This window comes from Macaca fascicularis, chromosome 9, assembly GCF_037993035.2.
Source record: "Macaca fascicularis isolate 582-1 chromosome 9, T2T-MFA8v1.1".
Taxonomy (NCBI): Eukaryota; Metazoa; Chordata; class Mammalia; order Primates; family Cercopithecidae; genus Macaca; species Macaca fascicularis.
The window spans coordinates 115214557-115233183 of NC_088383.1; the positions used below are offsets into that span (position 1 = coordinate 115214557).

Below are 18627 nucleotides of genomic sequence, written 5' to 3' on the forward strand. Positions count from 1 at the left end.
ACAGGGTCTCGTTCTGTTACCTGGGCTAGAATACAGTGGGAGGCTCATAGCTCAGTGCAGCCTTGAACTCCTGGGCTCAAGCCATGCTCTTACCTCAGCTCCCAAGTAGCTGGTCTAACAGGCATGTGTCAGCATGCCTGGCTAATTTTTTTTTTTTTTTTTTAAAGAGACGGGGTCTCACTTTGTTGCCCAGGCTGATCTCCAACTCCTGGCTTAAAGTGATCTTTCCAGTGTATCCTCCCAAAATGCCGGCATTACAGGCATGTGGCGCCATGCCCAATCTAGGAAACTTATTTTTAAGGTAGCTTGGCTTAAATAGTGAAATGCTATAGGCAGGAAAGACTTGACATTCTGTATTTGTCTGGGACTATTCAAACCTAAAACTTAGACCTTACCTTATGACGTGAAGGAAGGACTAGGACAAAGGTAATACTCATAGACCCAAACCAAGACAGAAAGTTTGCTCATGATAATATTAAGGGAGATCACCTAGACATCTTCTCCAGCCTGGCTGCTGGGGTAGATTCTAGAGGGGAGAGAGGAGGAAAAAGATGCCTGGGTTTTATCTTTGGTGAGTGAAGAATATTGTACTTTACTTACCATACTCTTTTTACTGAGGGGAGAGAAGAAAGGTAAAATATGGGTGGGCTTTCTCCATTTCGAAAGGGAGAAAAAGAAGACCATGGAAATGATGAATTTTCCCTTCTATTAAGAAGAAAGGGGAAATATTGGGAATAGGAGAGAGTAACATACTGGAAATTCTTCCTTTGGAGCTCAGTACTATTTTAATACTCTCCACATCACCCCCGCTTTTTTGGACACAGAACTTATTTCAAACAAAGTAAAGTAAGCACCGAACTGTAAATCTATGAATGTGGTCCTCAGTTTTCTTCATATGTAAAGTGAGAAGTCTGGGCTAGTCTCTGAGATGTCTTCTATCCACATGTACCTGAAATGACCCAAGCTGCAGACACTGTTCAACACACCTCGTCACTACTGGACTGGATGGCCAGGTGAATATTCTGGCTTGCTCATTCTGCTCGCAACAGCTGGGGCTGAAACAGCTGAGATTTGCCATCTCAGGCTACAGAAGGCCTGGTCAAGGACTTACTTGCTGAGCACTTCTTCCTCTCCCTCTTGCTCAGTTTGGTAACAGTATCAAGGGCATAGAAACTGCAAGTTCCCCAGGATCAGAAAATGCATTTTGCTCTTTAGGCTTCTCCTCCTGGTGCCCTGCTGCCCTTTCTTCTCAGAAACCCCACTGGTGCTCACACTGGGGCATTTAACAGCTCCTTTCAGTCACTTTTGTGTCCAAGGGCTGATGCCCATGCAGAGCCTGCTGGCTATTGACTAAAGGTTGGTGGTGGCCAGCAGAGCATGAGGTTTGAGTATCTCGGGAGAAAGCTCTGGGACAATGCCCTCCTTGATGTCAGTGTGTGGGGTCTTGTTGAAGATTTGCCAGGCAGCCAAGAGAAACTGTTCCACACATAGAACAGGGGGAGACTTGAATCCCAGAGAAAACAAAACAAAACCTAACAAAACAGAAATGACTCTTGATGAACCTCTTGCTCTGGACTGGTGCCCTAGAAGTGAACGAAATTGTTTTAAAGATTACCAAGAAGATATAACATATCAAATGCAGCATTAATATGTGAGTATTATATTTTACTTTATTCTTAGTGTGGCATAACACATGTAAAATTTATCATCTTAGCTCTGTTTAAGTGCACAGTTGAGTAGTGTTAAGTGTATTCACATTGTTGTACAATCTCCAGAACTCTTTTCATCTTGAAAAACTGAAACTCTGTGCCTATTAAACAACAATTTCTATTCTTCCCTTTCCTGGATTCCTGGGAACCACCCTACTACTTTTGTTTTTAAAAAATGTGACTACTCTATGTATCTCATATAAATAAAATAATACAGTATTTGTGTTTTTGTGACAGGTTTATGTCACATAGATAATGTCCTCAAAGTCCATCCATGATGTAGCTATGTCACAATTTCCTTCCTTTATAAGGTTAGGTAAAATTTCCTTGTATGTGTATACCACATTTTGTTTATCCATTCACCTGCTTATAGACACTTGAGGTACTTTCACCTTTTTGCTATTGTGAATAATTATGTTATGATAAAGGGTATACAAATATCTCTTTAGGATCCTGCTTTCCATCTTGGGAGGTATACATGCAGGCATGGAATTTCTAGATCATACAGTAATTCTATTTTTAATTTTCTGAGGGATCACAAAAATATAAGTGCTATTGTCTGAATATGTATGTCTCCACAAAATTCATATGTTGAAATCCTAACCCCCAATATGGTGGTATTAGGAGGTGGAACCTTTGGGAGGTGATTAAGTCACATGGGTGTAGCCCTCACGAATGAGATTAGTCCCCTTATAATAAAGAACCCAGAGAACTCTCTGTTTTTGGTGATTGACATCATTTCCTCTATGGAAGTGAATATAAAAAGAGACACTGTAGAGGACCCTGAGATAATATATGGCTAATGATGAGACCCTTGCAGGTGGTATAGAAGCCTCTGGTTTGCCAGGGCAGATTCATATCTAGGATCAAAAGGACGACCCTAGTTGCTTAACAGGAAATAGGGTTTCATGAGAATGCAACAGTTTATTATAATTTATAATTATTATATTATAATAATTACAGGAAAAGTTTATTATAATTTATAATTATTATATTAATTTATAATATGTATAACTTACAATTTATAATTATGTTATTATAAGTTATAACTTATAATTTTAAAATATCTTTAATTGTATACCAAAGTCATTTATATTATATATATAATACATATATAAAATACATGTATATGAATATTTCTGCAAACAAATCTTTCAAATGTAAAACCAGGAAAGAAGCTGACATTCAAACTCTCAGTTCTACTTCCTTGTCCAGCAAAGATGATATCAAGCAGAGTATATTGGAAATAACCTCATAAAACCTCAAGCACTAGCATACCCTATACCCAGCCCTAATGTCAACAAATAAACGCGCTGCTTGATATAAGCCCACCAAACAAGTTCCTACATAGCCGACTTTCACTTCCTTTCCAGGATGACGAGGAGAAAAAGAGATATCATTAGCTCTAAGATGGATACTTTAGAAGGAACAGTTCTTTCAATGATTCCAGATATCTTATCTGGCTTAACATATCTTCTGGTATTTCACAGAGAACCTGTTACTATCTTGCATACGTTTCTTCTGGACCTATGTCTTATTTCTGCCTGCCACACAAATCCAGAGTACCTATGATTTAGAATACTATATTATTTTCCCAGTTGCCATAATATATTCAAACAGATCAAGAATGTGAGATGGGCTCTAACTAGACTCAGAATAAAATCTCTCCAGCTCTTTATTAATCCCATTTCCTTGAAAAGCAAACAAAACCCTACCTGAGGTATAATACAAAACACTTGCTTTGCTATTACTATGGCTATCCTATTTCTTCTATTTCTTCAGGAGTGCTGTTGTCAAAAATGATTCTTCTGATTTTGGTGGTTGTACCCTACATCATCATTTAGAGCTCACACATATGAGAAAGCAATTGAGATGACACTTGTTTTACTGAAGTATTAGTTAACCTGTTGTTTACCTGTGCTACAGCCCTACGCTTATAGGCATAGGAATTTCGATCCATGTCTAGCCTGTCTCTGATCTCTGTAGGCAGAAGCAGAGATTATTTCTCGAAAAATAATCCAGGTAATAAAGGATTTGCTTCAACCTTTGTACAGTATTTTCTCAAGACGAAATCCCATTAACAATTATATCTACAAATGGATACCACATTTGTTTCTAACCACAATTTCAATGACTTCTACATCATCTTAGTGATAATAACGTAGGACAGAATGTTTGTGTCTCCTGATGGAAATCATCACAGATTTTGATAATCCCATGCAGATTGTTTTACAAGGTCCTGGAGAAAACATTAAGACCATTAGAACAGTGTCTATGAAATGAATGCAGTGGAGCTAGTGGCAAGGCTAGGGTCTAGGAAATAGTCGACTCACCCCAGATTTGCTGATTTGTGCCATTCAGTTGACTCTGCCCTTGCTCTTGGCTTGCTCCTTGGTCATATGTTCCTGGACTGAGGCTTTAACATGCCTTTAGGAAAGAACTGCCAACATTTCTAGTAGGATATCCAGTACTAGGATCCAAGGCAAAATGCAGGCCATTGAAGAAGCTCATAGCTTCTAACAAAGCTCAATTACGTATTTGTTGATGAGAGAAAGCCCCAAGGTGAAAGACAGAATGTTGACTTAATTTCTTAAAGGAAAAACCTAATGGAAATAGATTCAATCAGATCCTTAACTTACTGTAGAAAATATATTATGATAGAACTACAATTTCAGATGAGACTGAGAAACCAGCTGCCTTCAGCATCTTCTGTGACTGATTTACTCTAAACCAGGGATGAGATCTGCAAACCACCAGGTCCTACTCAACCACCCTTTATTTCCTGCTTTCTTGTGGAACCATGAAAGCTTAGGGAGACCTGTTAGGCTTGGACTTATGAACTACAGTTCTCCAACAGCAAATGTGTCATGCATTCCCTGGGCAGAAGGGTCCATGATCACAGGCTGTGTTATCAACCTGTCTCCAAGAGCAATCAAAGAATGTGTGGGATGTCTGAGAAGGACACTAAGCGAGCTAACAGCTGGACTGGGAGAAAAAAAAAAAACTCTCCATGGCATGTTCAAAAATTATGTGGTACCCTCAGAACATGCAAATAAACAATTATAGATATGTGTGGATATAAGATGGCTACAAACATCTACACGCACTGAAAATAAAATCTGCATCCATAATCAACAAAACTCTGGACTGGGTTCATATTCTTAAACATAAAATGCAGCTTATGAAGAAATTCTTAAGTTTTATTCCTCCCTCCCAAAGAAAATCTTCACAACACTATAATCTTTTCATAGATTTTGAAACACTTTTATGAACAAAAATTATAATTTTGTTTTTAGTCAAAATATTGTTTAAGATGTGTTATCAGTACAATTTTCCAAATGACTAACTTCTAACAATAAAGTCCAATTTCCCCTCAACAACTAGGTGTCACGTTTTTTCATCTGCTGAAAGTCAAGTGGGTCCTCTGGTTTGCAGATTACAAGACAATGTTTAGATGAGGCGTCAGGCTGTACTTGCATATGCGTCTTCTAATGTGGTCTTATCATTATCAAAGTAGTGTTTTTGAATTTTGAAATTGTGGCCTGTTTTTACACAACATAATTCACATAACTCCACATAGATATTGAGATTTATGTAGTAGGATGTATTTGTCTAAGCCAATTCCATGTAGGAATAGCATAGGAAACAATATGCCATACTTGCATGCCTGGGTTGCTGGTCCTAGGTTTGGTGAAGTTGACATTGTGGGTTAAGAATTTTCAGATCATTTTCCAGGGAGTACAGCAAGTTTTGGTATATGGGTTGATAAAATTTAAAAGGTGCTTTCAAGGACTTCTGCATTGAGACAGTACAATCAAAAGGCAAAAGTCTGTAGCTTCTAGCTTTACCTGTTTCAACCCTGAAAAATGTTCAGCCTGGACCCTAGTAAGCACAACTATTTGAAATTTTGGAATAGAGTGAAAAGGTCATACCTCAGGACCTCAAAATGTCAAAAAAAAAAATACATGAGTCATTTTCACACAACATTGCTCAAATGTTGCATGGAGATTGATCATAGAATATTTGGAAACCATTCTATGAACATTTGTAGGCAATGGCTTTCATTCAGATGTGTTCTGAATTTAGTAAGAAACAGAGACTAGATTTTTTTGATATTATTGAAATATTCAGTAACCACTACTCTTTTGAATGTTAATAGCGTTAAATTTGTATTTGTACTTTGCCAAGGCACTCTCCATTACCTTACCCATATTGATATAACTTTGCTTCTCGTAATATATAAAAATGACCCTTAAATCTGTAGTAACAATGGTCCAAGAATGTAAATAACTGAGTATATGTGAATGAACACATGGATGGACAGATGGATGAATGAAAAATAAAAATAAATAAATGCAGAAACAAACGAATGAATAAAGCCAGTAGAAAGTCAATATAGTTAGTACCTGGGGAGGGACGTGTTCAACTTTTGATAGGGAAGTCAGAGAAAAGGTCTCTGACATGATAATATGAGTGAAGTAAGATCTCACCAAAGGAGCTGAGAATGTAAGCCTCGTGCATTCTTTGAAGAAGAATGTTTCAGACAGAGGAAAGAGAATAAAGATCTAGAGGCAGAAACACATCTGACATGATTGAAGAACAAAGAGGCCGGTGTGGTAGCAGAATGACTGAAGGGGAGAGATGTAGGATATGGGTTATTCCAGGGGAGCCAGATTGTATGGGCTTTTAGAGGCCCCTATAAATATCTTGGCATTTATACGCAATAAATACAAATGTTTACTTAAAAAATTATAATAGGAAATGAAATTTAAGTTCAGCTTTTCTGCATCACTCATAATTTGTCAGGTATTGTTTTTCTAGTAGTGGATGAGTGTTGAAATATACAATTTCTCATCTTATCCTTTTTGTTGTCAATAGTCTTACTTATTGAGACGTGAGGCTTATAGCTGTGTAATAAAAGAAAATTAATTTTAATTGTTAGATTTAGTACCAAACACTAATATCCTTCATTAATGTGTTTCTTCAATGAAGATCTCTAAGAAATTTCTACGTGCTCAGTACTGTGCTAGTAAATAATTGCAAACTCCAGGAGGATTGGGCATGATTGCTTCAAACTGCTCCTTTTCAGGATTAGCACAGCTCAATAACACATGCTCAATAATATGTCCAGAATAAAGAAGTTACTAATACATGAGGATACAACGGTGAAGAGTATATAGTTGGTGTCTGATTTCATGGAACATACAGTCAAATGAAAGAGTGATTTAAAAATAAGCAACTGCAGTACAGTTATGCACCAAACAACAACGTTTTGGTGAAGAACAGACCACATATACGATGTTGGTTCCATAACATTATTATGGAGCTGAAAAATTTTATCACCTGATATCTTAATCGTCTTGATCCTTTGTAGGTCTAGGCTAATATATGTGTTTGTGTCTTAATTTTTAACAAAAAAGTTTTAAAGTAAAATATATAAATTTGCAATAGAAAAAGGCTTATAGAATAATGATATAATGAAAGAAAATATTTTTGTACAGCTATACAGTGTGTTTGTGTTTTGAACCAGAAGTTATTACAAGAATCAAAAAGTTAAAAAATTTAAAGCTTATAAAGTAAAAAATTACAGTTAAGGTTAATTTATTATTTAAAACTATTTGTTTATAAATGTACTGTAGCCTGATTATATAGTGTTTATGAAGTCTCCAGTAGTGTTCAGCAATGTCCTAGGCCTTCACATTCACTCACTACTCACTCACTCATTCGCCCAGAGCAATAGTCAGTCCTGCAAGCTTCGGCCACAGGAAGTACCTTACATAGGGGTACCTTTTTTTTCTTTAAATCTTTTACATTCTATAATGTTTAGACAATGACAAAATCACCTAAGGAATACTTTTTTCAGAACATATTCCCACTGTTAAGCGACTCATGACTGTGATGAAGGAAGGATAGTTTCAGCGTGATAGTGATTAATCATTGCAGAATTCAGTAACAAAGTAACTATTACCTAAAATATCAACACTAAGAAAAGTCATTGAAATACTGACCAGTGTTATTGGAGAAAATTGGAAGAAAAAGACTAAGCATACAAATTGCAGATATTTATTTCTTGTTTAGAATATGATTAGGCTGAATGGTGAAATGCACCTAACAAAATTAAGTCAACTTTATAAATGGTGCCAGGGTGTTTATTAGATTTGCTTGAAAATTTCTCAAAAAATTATCCAAGACTTTGGCAATTTACTACAAAGCCAATTCTATGAATATAATCACTCAAAAAAAATCTATTGCCTCAGCATCTTCACTAAGAACAAGAGTAGGCACAAAAACTCAAAAGCAATTTCAAAGCATGTTGATTTCTCCCATATTCTTCTTATAGATAATTCATTAAAGCCATGCAAATGTCAATTCACAAATCAAAGACACATTTGTATCTTCACGTTCTTACGTGTAAAAAGAGAAACCATGCACGTTTATGTAAGATATGTCATTTCAGTGTATAATTACCTGTCAGCTTTCAGGAAAAATGAATATTCAGGGACACAGGAAGAATCACCGTACATCAAAAAGGAAAACGTCATTGATTGTTCTGGAAGTCATTAGCTAAATTGTCTATTTACAAACCTTAGCATGAGTCTAAAATTACCTAATGCATTTCTTGTAGAAAATAAAAAAGAAATCATATCTAACAAACAGAATCTTGATTATTAGAAGGGATTTTTACAGTTTCCAAAGCAGCAGTTGGCAAACCTTTTCTATAAAGGGTCAGACCAAATATTTCAAGCTGTGCAGGCCAAACATTCTCTGTCACTGCTACTCAGCTCTGCCACTGTAGTTGAAAGCAGGCTTTGTGAACAAATGAGCATGGTTGATAAAACTATTTACAAAAGCAGGCAGCATACCAGATGTGGCTCAGGGGTTACCGTTTGCGGACCCCCATTCTCGAAGATTTTCAGATTAAAGAAGCTCTGGGGGTGCTTAGTATTTACCTGACCACAACCAGATACATTCCAAAGTCATGAGTGCTATGATATCTCAGGTGGTATCAAGCCTGGTGAACAAATCCTATTTATGTAAGTCAACTGAAAAAACAAATGGAAAACTTTACCTGAGCTTGCCTGCAGTTGATACATTCTGGGAGAAATGAAAAATACATTTTTTTAACGACAGAAATTAACCCATAAAAAGATGTTTGAGCAAGAAGGATGTGTGAATCAAGTGTGTTCAATCTTTTTCAGCAGAACCACCTGAAATTCACAAAAGCCAAAAATAGATTAAGCTAGACATCAAGATGTCTGGATTCTATTATGGGCTTTGCTAGTAAGAGCTCATATGACCTCTACACTTCAATTTCCCTAACTCTAAAAAAAAAGTATGTGAACTTGATGAACTTTGAAATTATTTCAGACTAGAAAAGTTAATGGTATTATGAATGAAATGAACATTTTGATAATATTGCCAATAGGAAGAAACCATGGCTGAGAGAGCCAGTGGTGACTAAGAGGACAGGTGTCCCACCAGGCCGATCTGCTATGAGCATTCAACATTTGAGTTGCCAGGGACTTTTTAATGACAATGAAATCAAGATGATGGAATGTCTCATAGAATACATGCCATAAGTTCCAGGCAGAGTCTGTTCATCACCCAGATAACCAGTAGACAAATGTACACTGTGCAAAAGGTAGAAAGAGACTAGCTGCCAGTAAGCCAAAGCATTCATTGCTTGCAAAGTAGAAGCAAATGTTGCTCACATCAGAGCATATGAAGCAAGGCCTCCTATTTCGGTGTGTGTTGGTATCCATACATTTCTTTTAAAAAAAGGTCAATTTATACTTGGTTATATTTGATTATTAAAGGCTAAGATGCTGCATTTGACTGTGAATCTGGAAAACTCTCAATCCAAGAAATTCTCAAGAAAGGTAATCTCAGATTCCTAGGAGCTCAGGTTTCAAAATTCATCAGAAAGAAAGTACTGGTGGAGGACTGCTTGGAGGATATGCTACCTCTTGATGACACTGGATTCTTTAAAATCTATCCTTCCATTGAGTCAGACCATCAGAGAAACAAACTTCTAAGATGTCTCACATTGTCCAATCTATCCCCCCTACCTGCTCGCCACAGAATTGCTTTTACAGAATCAGAGTTTGCTGCAATGCTATAAACATACACTGATGATACTTACTTACAGCATAGCCACACGTTCTGGGGTGCCTGGGACAATCCTAGTTTATGCCTATGGTCCTAACATAATGACTGATAAATGCTTTTCCAAGAACCACTTTTCTCTAAATGAAGGCAACTTAAACAATTCAATCATTTATTTTTTTTAAATCACAAGGAAAAGGAAACAAACAAACAAACATGATTTAGTGGACCCTCTTATTTTTCCTAAATCAAGTGGGGAGAAAGAGAAGCATTCTCAACCAATGGATTTTCACCATTCTAGAGCAGGTATGGCAAATACTGACACTGAAAAAGGAAAATTAATTAACATCTTACTGCTTCTTGGTCACCAAGGAAAGTGGATCTTGACTTGAATCACAAGTGGCACAGTGTTTCTGTGATCAGGGTTCAGCAAATAGATGACAATTGTATGACCTGATACATGCCGGCTCTCTTGCCTCTGGTTGCCCTGGAGAAATGACGAAAGGGCCATAGGTCCCTTACTTTTTGAGGACCACGTTTCACTGCAAGCAGCCAAGCATCTAGCACCCAGAAAGATTAGATAAAAACAACTCACCAATCCTTTTCAAATATATCACTTCCCTTTAAAGTACAGCGATTTGTTCCTGGATTCAATTAGCTACACAATATTCTAGCTACAGCAGTTCACTATACTTTTAATATACCCAAATTTTAACTAATTAGTGGGACACCAAAACGATCAAGTGGAGAGTGCAACATTTGTTTCGGAGGAACCAGACTCTAAAATATTATCATCTACATCCTTTTATTTTCTTTAGTTTACATTGATTATAGCTTGTCATTTTAAATCATTGTTGGAACAAGGCAGTTTATAAATAAAGAATAGAAAAGTATGAATTAAATAGTGAGATGACATGATATTTCCCAGGGTTCCTGAAATCATACTGAGACTTTCCAAGGGAAGAATGATCCTTGTTTATTTAACAATCAACAAATAGCAATGTGCACTACGTTAGGAAAGATAACACTATATCACCCCCTGAATATTCTATGTAGCTTTAGGTGGTCTTACTATTTCCTTTCCTTCTCTAGTAATAAAGGGCAGTTGCACACAATGAGCATCTCTCCGATGTGCAGCTCTTTTAATGAACAGGTCATATATTTGCTTGAAAGATAGGTCTGTGGAAATATACGGCAATGGAAGATTTTGTTCTGCCCACTAATTTATTTAAAAATCCTTTGGATTGAGTGGAAAGACCATTTTAATGGTCTTTTTTGCATCCTACAAGAAATATAATAATCAACAGCTAACCCAAACATAACTTTTGAAGGAATCATAGCTAAAAAAGAAAATGGGAAGGTAGTGCTGTGGGTTAACTTGTGTCCTCCATAAAGACAAACTGAAGTCCTAAACCCCAGTACCTATAAATGTGACTGAATTTAGAATTAGGGCCTTTATAGACATAACTAGCTAAGATAACATCATACTAGGTACAGTAAGCCCTGTATCCAATGACTGACACCTTTATGGAAGCCCATGTGAAGACACAGAGACACATAGGGAAGAAGGCCACATAAAAACTGAATTAGATATTAGGATGATAAACTACAGTTCAAAGAACAGCAAGAACACCAGTAATCACCAGAAGCTGGAAAAGACACAAAAGCATTCTTAAGTAGAGTCCTTAGAGGGAGCAGGAGCCTGTTGACACCTTGATTTCAGGTTTCTAGCCTCCAGAACTATGAGAGAATACATTTCTGTCCTTTTAAGCCATACATTAAGCAGTACTTGGTTACAGCAGCCCTAGGAGACTACAGCAAGGGACAAACGCCCTTTGTTAGGATCCCCTTGTCACTTCCTTTCCAACTTCCTACTCTCCAGGGTAATATGCATTTTATTGAGATTCTATATTTTAAGTTAAATGATGACAGTATAGTTTGCCAGTAAACAGCGTGAGCTTTGGAGAAAGAAAGATCTGAATTTAAATCTGGCTTTACCATTTGTTAATGAAGCATCTTGGCCAAGTCACTTGATCTCTCTAATATTCAGTTCCATTTATAATTAAAGTGGGAATAATTACAATGTTTACTTAGAAATGTGATCATATAAGTAAACAATGAGCATTGATCTTACACAGAGGATAAAAGACACAGAAATAAGAGACATTAAAGTCATAAAAAAGGAGTTAAATTGTTTGCAGATGCCATGATATTACATATAAAAAACCCTAAAGACCACCAAAAAACTGTTGGAACTAAGAAAGGAATTCAATAACATTTCAGGATACAAAATCAACATACAAAAATCAGTTGTTTTCTATGCACTAACAAAAACTATCTGAAATCTGTAAGATATTGAATAAAGAAATTGAAGAAGACATAAATAAATGAAAAACTATTCTGTGGATTGGATTGGAAGAATTCATATTGTTAAAATGTTCATACTACCCAAAGAGGTCTATATGCCTAATGCAATCCTTATCAAAATTCCAGTGACATTTTTCACAGAAATAGAAAAAAAAATCTAAATTTGGATGTAACCATTACATAGCCCAAATAACCAAAGCAATTCTTAAGAAAGAACAAAAAAGCTGGAGGCATCACAGTCCCTCATTTTAAAATATATTACAAAGCTATTGTAATCAAAACATCACAGTACTGGCACAAACAGACACATGCATTCATGGACAGGAATAGAGAGCCCAGAAATGAACCCATACATATATGATTAATTACACTTTGACAAGACTGCCAAGAATACACAATGGGGAAAAGATAGTCTCTTCAGTAGAGGGTGATGGGAAAACTGGATATCTATGTGTAAAAGAATGAAATTGGACCCTTCTTATATACCATATTAAAAAAATTAACTCAACATAAAGATTTCGACGTAAGACCAGAATCCATAAAAGTCCTAGAAGAAAATAGGGGAAAACTCCATAATATTGGTCTTGGCAATCACTTTTTGGATATGACACCAAAAGCATAGACAGTAAAAGCAGAAATAAACAAGTGGGACTACATAAAATTAAAAAAAAAAAACAAAAAACAAAAAAACAAAAAACTTCTGCATAGAAAAGAAAACAATCCTCTGGGCATGATGTCAAATGCCTGTAATTCCAGCACTTTGGGAGGCTGAGGCAGGAAGATGCCTTTAGCCCAGTCGTTCGAGACCAGCCTCAGCAACATAGTGAGACCACATTTCTGCATTTTTTTTTTTTAATTAGCTGGGCATGGTGATGCATGCCTCTAGTCACAACTACCTGTGAGACTGAGGTGGGAGGACTGCTTGAGCCTGAGAGGTTCAGGCTGCAGTGAGCTATATTCATGCCACTGCACTGCAACCTGTGACAGAGCAAGGCCCTATCTCAACAAAAAAGAAAAAAACATCAACAAAATGAAAAGGCAACCTACAGAGTGGGGAAAATATTTGCAAATCATATATCTGACAAGGTATATGGAAATATATATGGTATATGGAAATATATAAGGAATCCAAGTAACTCAATATATATGGCAATATAAAAATACAAATAAACCCGATTTAAAAATGAACAAAAAACCTGAATAGACATTTTTCTAAAGAAGACATACAAATGACCAATAGGTATATGAAAAAGGTGTTCAACATTACAAATCATCAAGGAAATTCAAATCAAAACCATAGTGAGATATTGCCTCACTCTTCTTAGGATGGCTATTTTCAAAAAGACAAGAGATAACAAGTGTTGGCCAGGGTATGGAGAAAGGAAACCCTTGTACACCATCAGTGGGAATGTAATTTGGCACAGGCATTATGGAAAATAGTATAGAGGTTCCTCAAAAAATTAAAAATAGAATTATTATATGTTCCAGCAATATATACTTCTGGGGATATATCCTGATAACTTGAAATCAGTATAGTGAAGAGATATCTGCACCACATGTTGATTGCATCATTATTCAGAATAGCCAATGGCTACACATAATCCAAGTGTCCATTAATGGATGCCACATGTATCATGGAATATTTATCAGCCATAAAAATAAGGACATTCTGCCATTTGCTACATCATGATAAACCTGGAGGACATTAGGCTAAGTGAAATAAACCAGACAGAGAAAGACAAATACTATTTAATCTTGCTTGTGTGTGGAATCTACAAAAGTAAAACTCATAGAAACAGAGAGTAGAACAGTGGTTGTCAGGGACTGAAGGGTGGAGGAAGTGGAGAGATATTGTTCACATGGTAAAAACTTTTAATTATTGTTCAGTTTTATTGATATAACTGACAAATATAAATCATATATATGTATGAGCAATGTAATTTTTTGATATGTGTTGTGAAATGTTTAAATCAAGCTAATTAGCATAGTCATCACTTCACGTACTTATTTCTTTGTGTTGAGAACATCTAAGATCTACTTGCTCAGCATGTTTCAGGTATACAATACATTACTATTAACTGTAGTCACCATTCAATCAGACTAAAACTTTGTAAAAAGGGTAATGACTTTGTTGTAAGAGGGATATGTTCTGAGGACTAATGTATAGCATGGTGACTATAGTTAATAATACTGAATGGTAACAGTGGATTTTAAATGTCTTCAGCCCCCTATACACACAAATGATTAATATGGCTGATGATGGATGTGATAATTTGATTGTGGTAACATTACACAGTCTACACATGTATCAAGCCATTGCATTGTCCATCTTAAAGATATACTATGTTGTCAATTAAATATTTAAAATAAGAAAAATAATAAAAAACCATTGTGCTGATTAGGTATCCACTAGTTCTCCAGTTTAGGATTTAAGTGCATGCCAGCCAGGAGTATGATTACAACAGATATGAGGTAGAACTGAAATGGACAGCATATGGAAGTCTTTTCTAGCTATGGGGTCTGATGAACCACTTAATACGGCAGTGGTGGCTATAAGGATTCCTGCAGATTTGACAGAAAACTCAGCAGGATGTTGAGACTCTGCTAGAAGCAAGAAACCCTGTTTTTCTTTATACCCCCACCAATCTGTCAAGATTTAGGGTTTGGATTAGAAATTAAGACAAAGATGGTAGCAAAAGAAAGCGCAATGTAATTTTTCATCAAAGGGCCTCAGCTAAACTGCTCTTAAAGACTCAAACTGGAATATGTCACCCAAACTCTCATTCTGTTCTATTTTTAATTTCTCAGCCATCGCAGATGTTGGTGTGTGTGTGTGTGTGTGTGTGTGTGTGTGTGTGTGTGTGTGTGTGAACTACTTAATTTTATTTTGCATTATGGCACTGCAGCTCTTGTTTTGGCTATATTTCTCCTGTAAGTCAAGAAAAAATAAGCAGAAAACAAAACAGCAAAGTCACACATATAATTACCACTCCTCTAACATTTATCTAAATCAATATTTAGATAAAGGAGTAAAAAGCAAAGAATAAACCAGAAACTGTGGTATTTCTGAACCTTTCTATTACTACTTCTTACATCCTCTGGTACCTGCTAGAGTTTAGACTTGTGGTCATAGATTTGAGAAAGCAAAGGACATATCCATACACGCAAAAATGACAATGAAGTTCACATCCATGCGATACTATCTTCCACAGTTATTTAGCTGACCATGGAGAAAAAAAGAAGTCTTAGCTAGATGAACAGGGGCAAGGAGGAAGGGGAAAATAATTTTGCATTAAGGCTCTACAGTGTATGCACCCCACATTATTTCTCTTTTAAACATGAAATTCAAAGCACATAAATCATTAAGATATAGCAAAAACCCATGCTTTACTGGAATTTAGGGAATATAAATGTTTAAATACCAAGCATTAGTATTCTTCCTTCAGATGATTTATATTTTGAAGTAATCAAAGTAGTAAATGTGCATTCCTTCTCTCCTAGGAATAATTTTCCAAATAACCCTGTCATATTGATTTCTACTTTCTCACACAAATACATATATATACACACACACACAAAACACAAGTAATCACAGAAGTTGATGTCACAGAAATGTGTTATATATTTTGTTCTTTATTTAATGATCATCTGCCATAACTTATTAAAAATTGTATATATTCAAGGTGTACAACATGATTTGATACATGTATACAGATAGTTCCCAACTTATGCTGGTTCAATTTATGTTTTTTCAACTTTACAATGGTGCAAAAGTGATATGCATTCATACAGTACTCATAAAACTATTATGTTTTTCACTTTCAGTAAATCACATGAGATATTCAACACTTTATTATAAAACAGGCTTTGTGTTACATGATTTTCAAACGACGTTATTTTCAAATTGCGATGGATTTATTGGGATGTAGCCCCACCGCAAGCCAAAGAGCATCTGTGCATTGTGTAATGATTATCAAAATCAAATTAAATTATCACTCCAAATACCACCAATGCTGCACATTAGATTGCCAGAACTTGTTCATTTTATAATTAAAAGTTTGTACCATTTGATCAGCATGTCCCCATTTTCCCCAATCCCCAGTTCCCGGGTGACCACAGTTCTACTCTCCATTCCTGTGAGTTAGACCTTTTAGATTTCACATATAAGAGAGACCATACAATATTTTTCTTTCATTTCACTTAGCATAATATCCTCCAGGTGCCATGACTCCTTAAGTAAACTGTGTGTTTCTTGGTGGCAGATGCTCTTTCCTTCTTTTATGTCCCCAATAGTTTCGAAACCAAGACTGCACAGAAGTGCTGCAGGAGTGCTACCAGCGATAGAAGCCATAGTTCCAGTTTCTGGTATTTATTTATTGTGGGTACCACAAAATGTAGATCAAGGATTTATAAAAGAAAATATTAATTCTTGACTTTTAGTGGCTAGTTTTCATCTGACCCCATATATTGAAGGAAACCGTAAATCCAGGATGGAGTAGAGTCTCACAGCATGATATAATCTCAGCAAGGCTATGGGCTCCTCTGAAACTAAACACACAGGCAGCAGTCAAACACAGTGATGATTTGGGGATGTTAGGATTCAGGACATTTTATATTCTGGTTCTGTAATCTAGGCAAAATGCTAAAGATACGTTTTGATTGCTTGGAGAAACAGAACGAATAGAAAGGGCAAGTATCATGAAAACTGAAAGTTTCTAAAAGCTTTCTTCAAATGCAGGAAGGACTCTCACATGGAAATGGACATGCTATTTCATACAGAGCCAAAAAAGACAAAACAGCAATAGAAGTAACCATGAAATGTATTATAATAACTAAATAACTTTATTAATAAAAATATGCTCAAAAGAAAAGGTGGCCTTCAGATATAGCTTACGTTTATTAGAATCAGTGAAATAAAATCTTGATTGAGTACTGGCCAAGGACACACAGGGATTTCAAGTGTGTGTGTGTCTGTGTGTGTGTGTGTTTGTGTGACCTAAGTTACTGTCCAATTCTATGATTTTATGAAATGTAGCCACCCATTGCAATCAAAGGAAAATTTTAAGTGACTTAACAGAGATTAGACACAGGCTCATAGACCATTAAGATATCATCATAAATCTCCAAAGAAAGGAGATAAGTTAACATTAAAAAGATGCTTTGATTTTTTGACCCTATGTCACTTTAAAATTGCAGAGATCCTAAAAGAAACCAAGATCAAAATTCAGGCTATAGACTCTTTCCCAGTGACTACTTACATCTAGACAGTGAAATGTTTCCTGATAAAACACAGTGATTTATGTTTGTCTTTTAATTTTGAAAAATGAAGACAACCCTGGATTTAATTCTGGAAAATCAGTATATATTTGGTCATGCCCAGGTACCCACATCTATATACTATTCATGCTCTGCCATGTTTTACAGTGCTCAAGCCCAACTGGTTTATGGTAACTGGGCCTAGCTCTTCATGGTAGCCTGGAAAAAGATGAAGTGAGACCATTAAACATGGAGAAGAACACTTACTAAGAAATCAAAAATGTATTATAATACAAGTATATTAAAGCTATCCTCTCATTGTGGCCCAACATGACTATCTCGGTTCATCTGATACTATACTTACTTTTATCTAAGAAACTTATGCTGGACATGATGATATTAAAGGGAAGGAAAACAGAAAAGTAAGCTTTCCTCTCTAAGTCTTCTTTCATAGCCGGAGATTCTAGACTCTGCGGATTAAGTTGCTCTATATTTTTTCTCTGTTCTAGATTATTGGCCTAAGAAACTTCTAAAGAAGAGTGGGGAATAGGGAAGCTTCTTTGAGATTCCTCAGAGAAAAAAAAAATGTTCCTCATATAGCTCCCCAGGTCCTAAGAACCAAGGTCATAACATTCTACTCTCCACCAATACTCAGATGATAGATAAAACCAGAATGATAAAACTTCAGATCCTTTAATATTACCATGATATAAACTCTGTGAGGCCAATGATTATTGTCTAATTTTTCTATAACTCTTTTTTAGGGCATGGGACAGTGCCTATCACATAGAAAGCATTCAATAAATGTTTGTTGAATAAATGAATGAATAACAAATCAATGTGTCATTAAATTAAGTTTGATAACAGCATCAAATTATAGAGAAAGTATTTGCAAATCCCTACACTCAAGAAAAGAAAACATTTTATGCATTAACATGATCACTGAGAAATTGATGTTTTAAAATTAGGCTCCTGCAGAGTTCCATTTTACTTCAAATATATATCTATATACCTCCAGAAAATCAAACATTATCATTGTTTACATGTTATTGATTTAGCTCTCTGGACTACATTTCAGAGCTGATCCTGCACCATCTCACATTCAGGGCTCTTTGCAGGTACAGGTGCAGGTGCAGGTGCAGGTGCAGGTGCAGGTACAGGTGCAGGTGCAGGAATTGCTCCAAGAACT

General features: G+C 35.9%; 1 long non-coding RNA gene across 1 annotated transcript in view; it reads left to right on the forward strand.

Moving 5' to 3' along the window:
- Positions 1-1490: 1490 nt before the first annotated feature.
- Positions 1491-18627, forward strand: part of LOC135964972 (uncharacterized) — a 48918-nt gene continuing 31781 nt past the window's right edge. Inside the window, exon 1 of the long non-coding RNA XR_010577706.1 lies at positions 1491-1651. This is a non-coding gene — a long non-coding RNA (uncharacterized lncRNA). The remainder of the gene's footprint in view (positions 1652-18627) is intronic.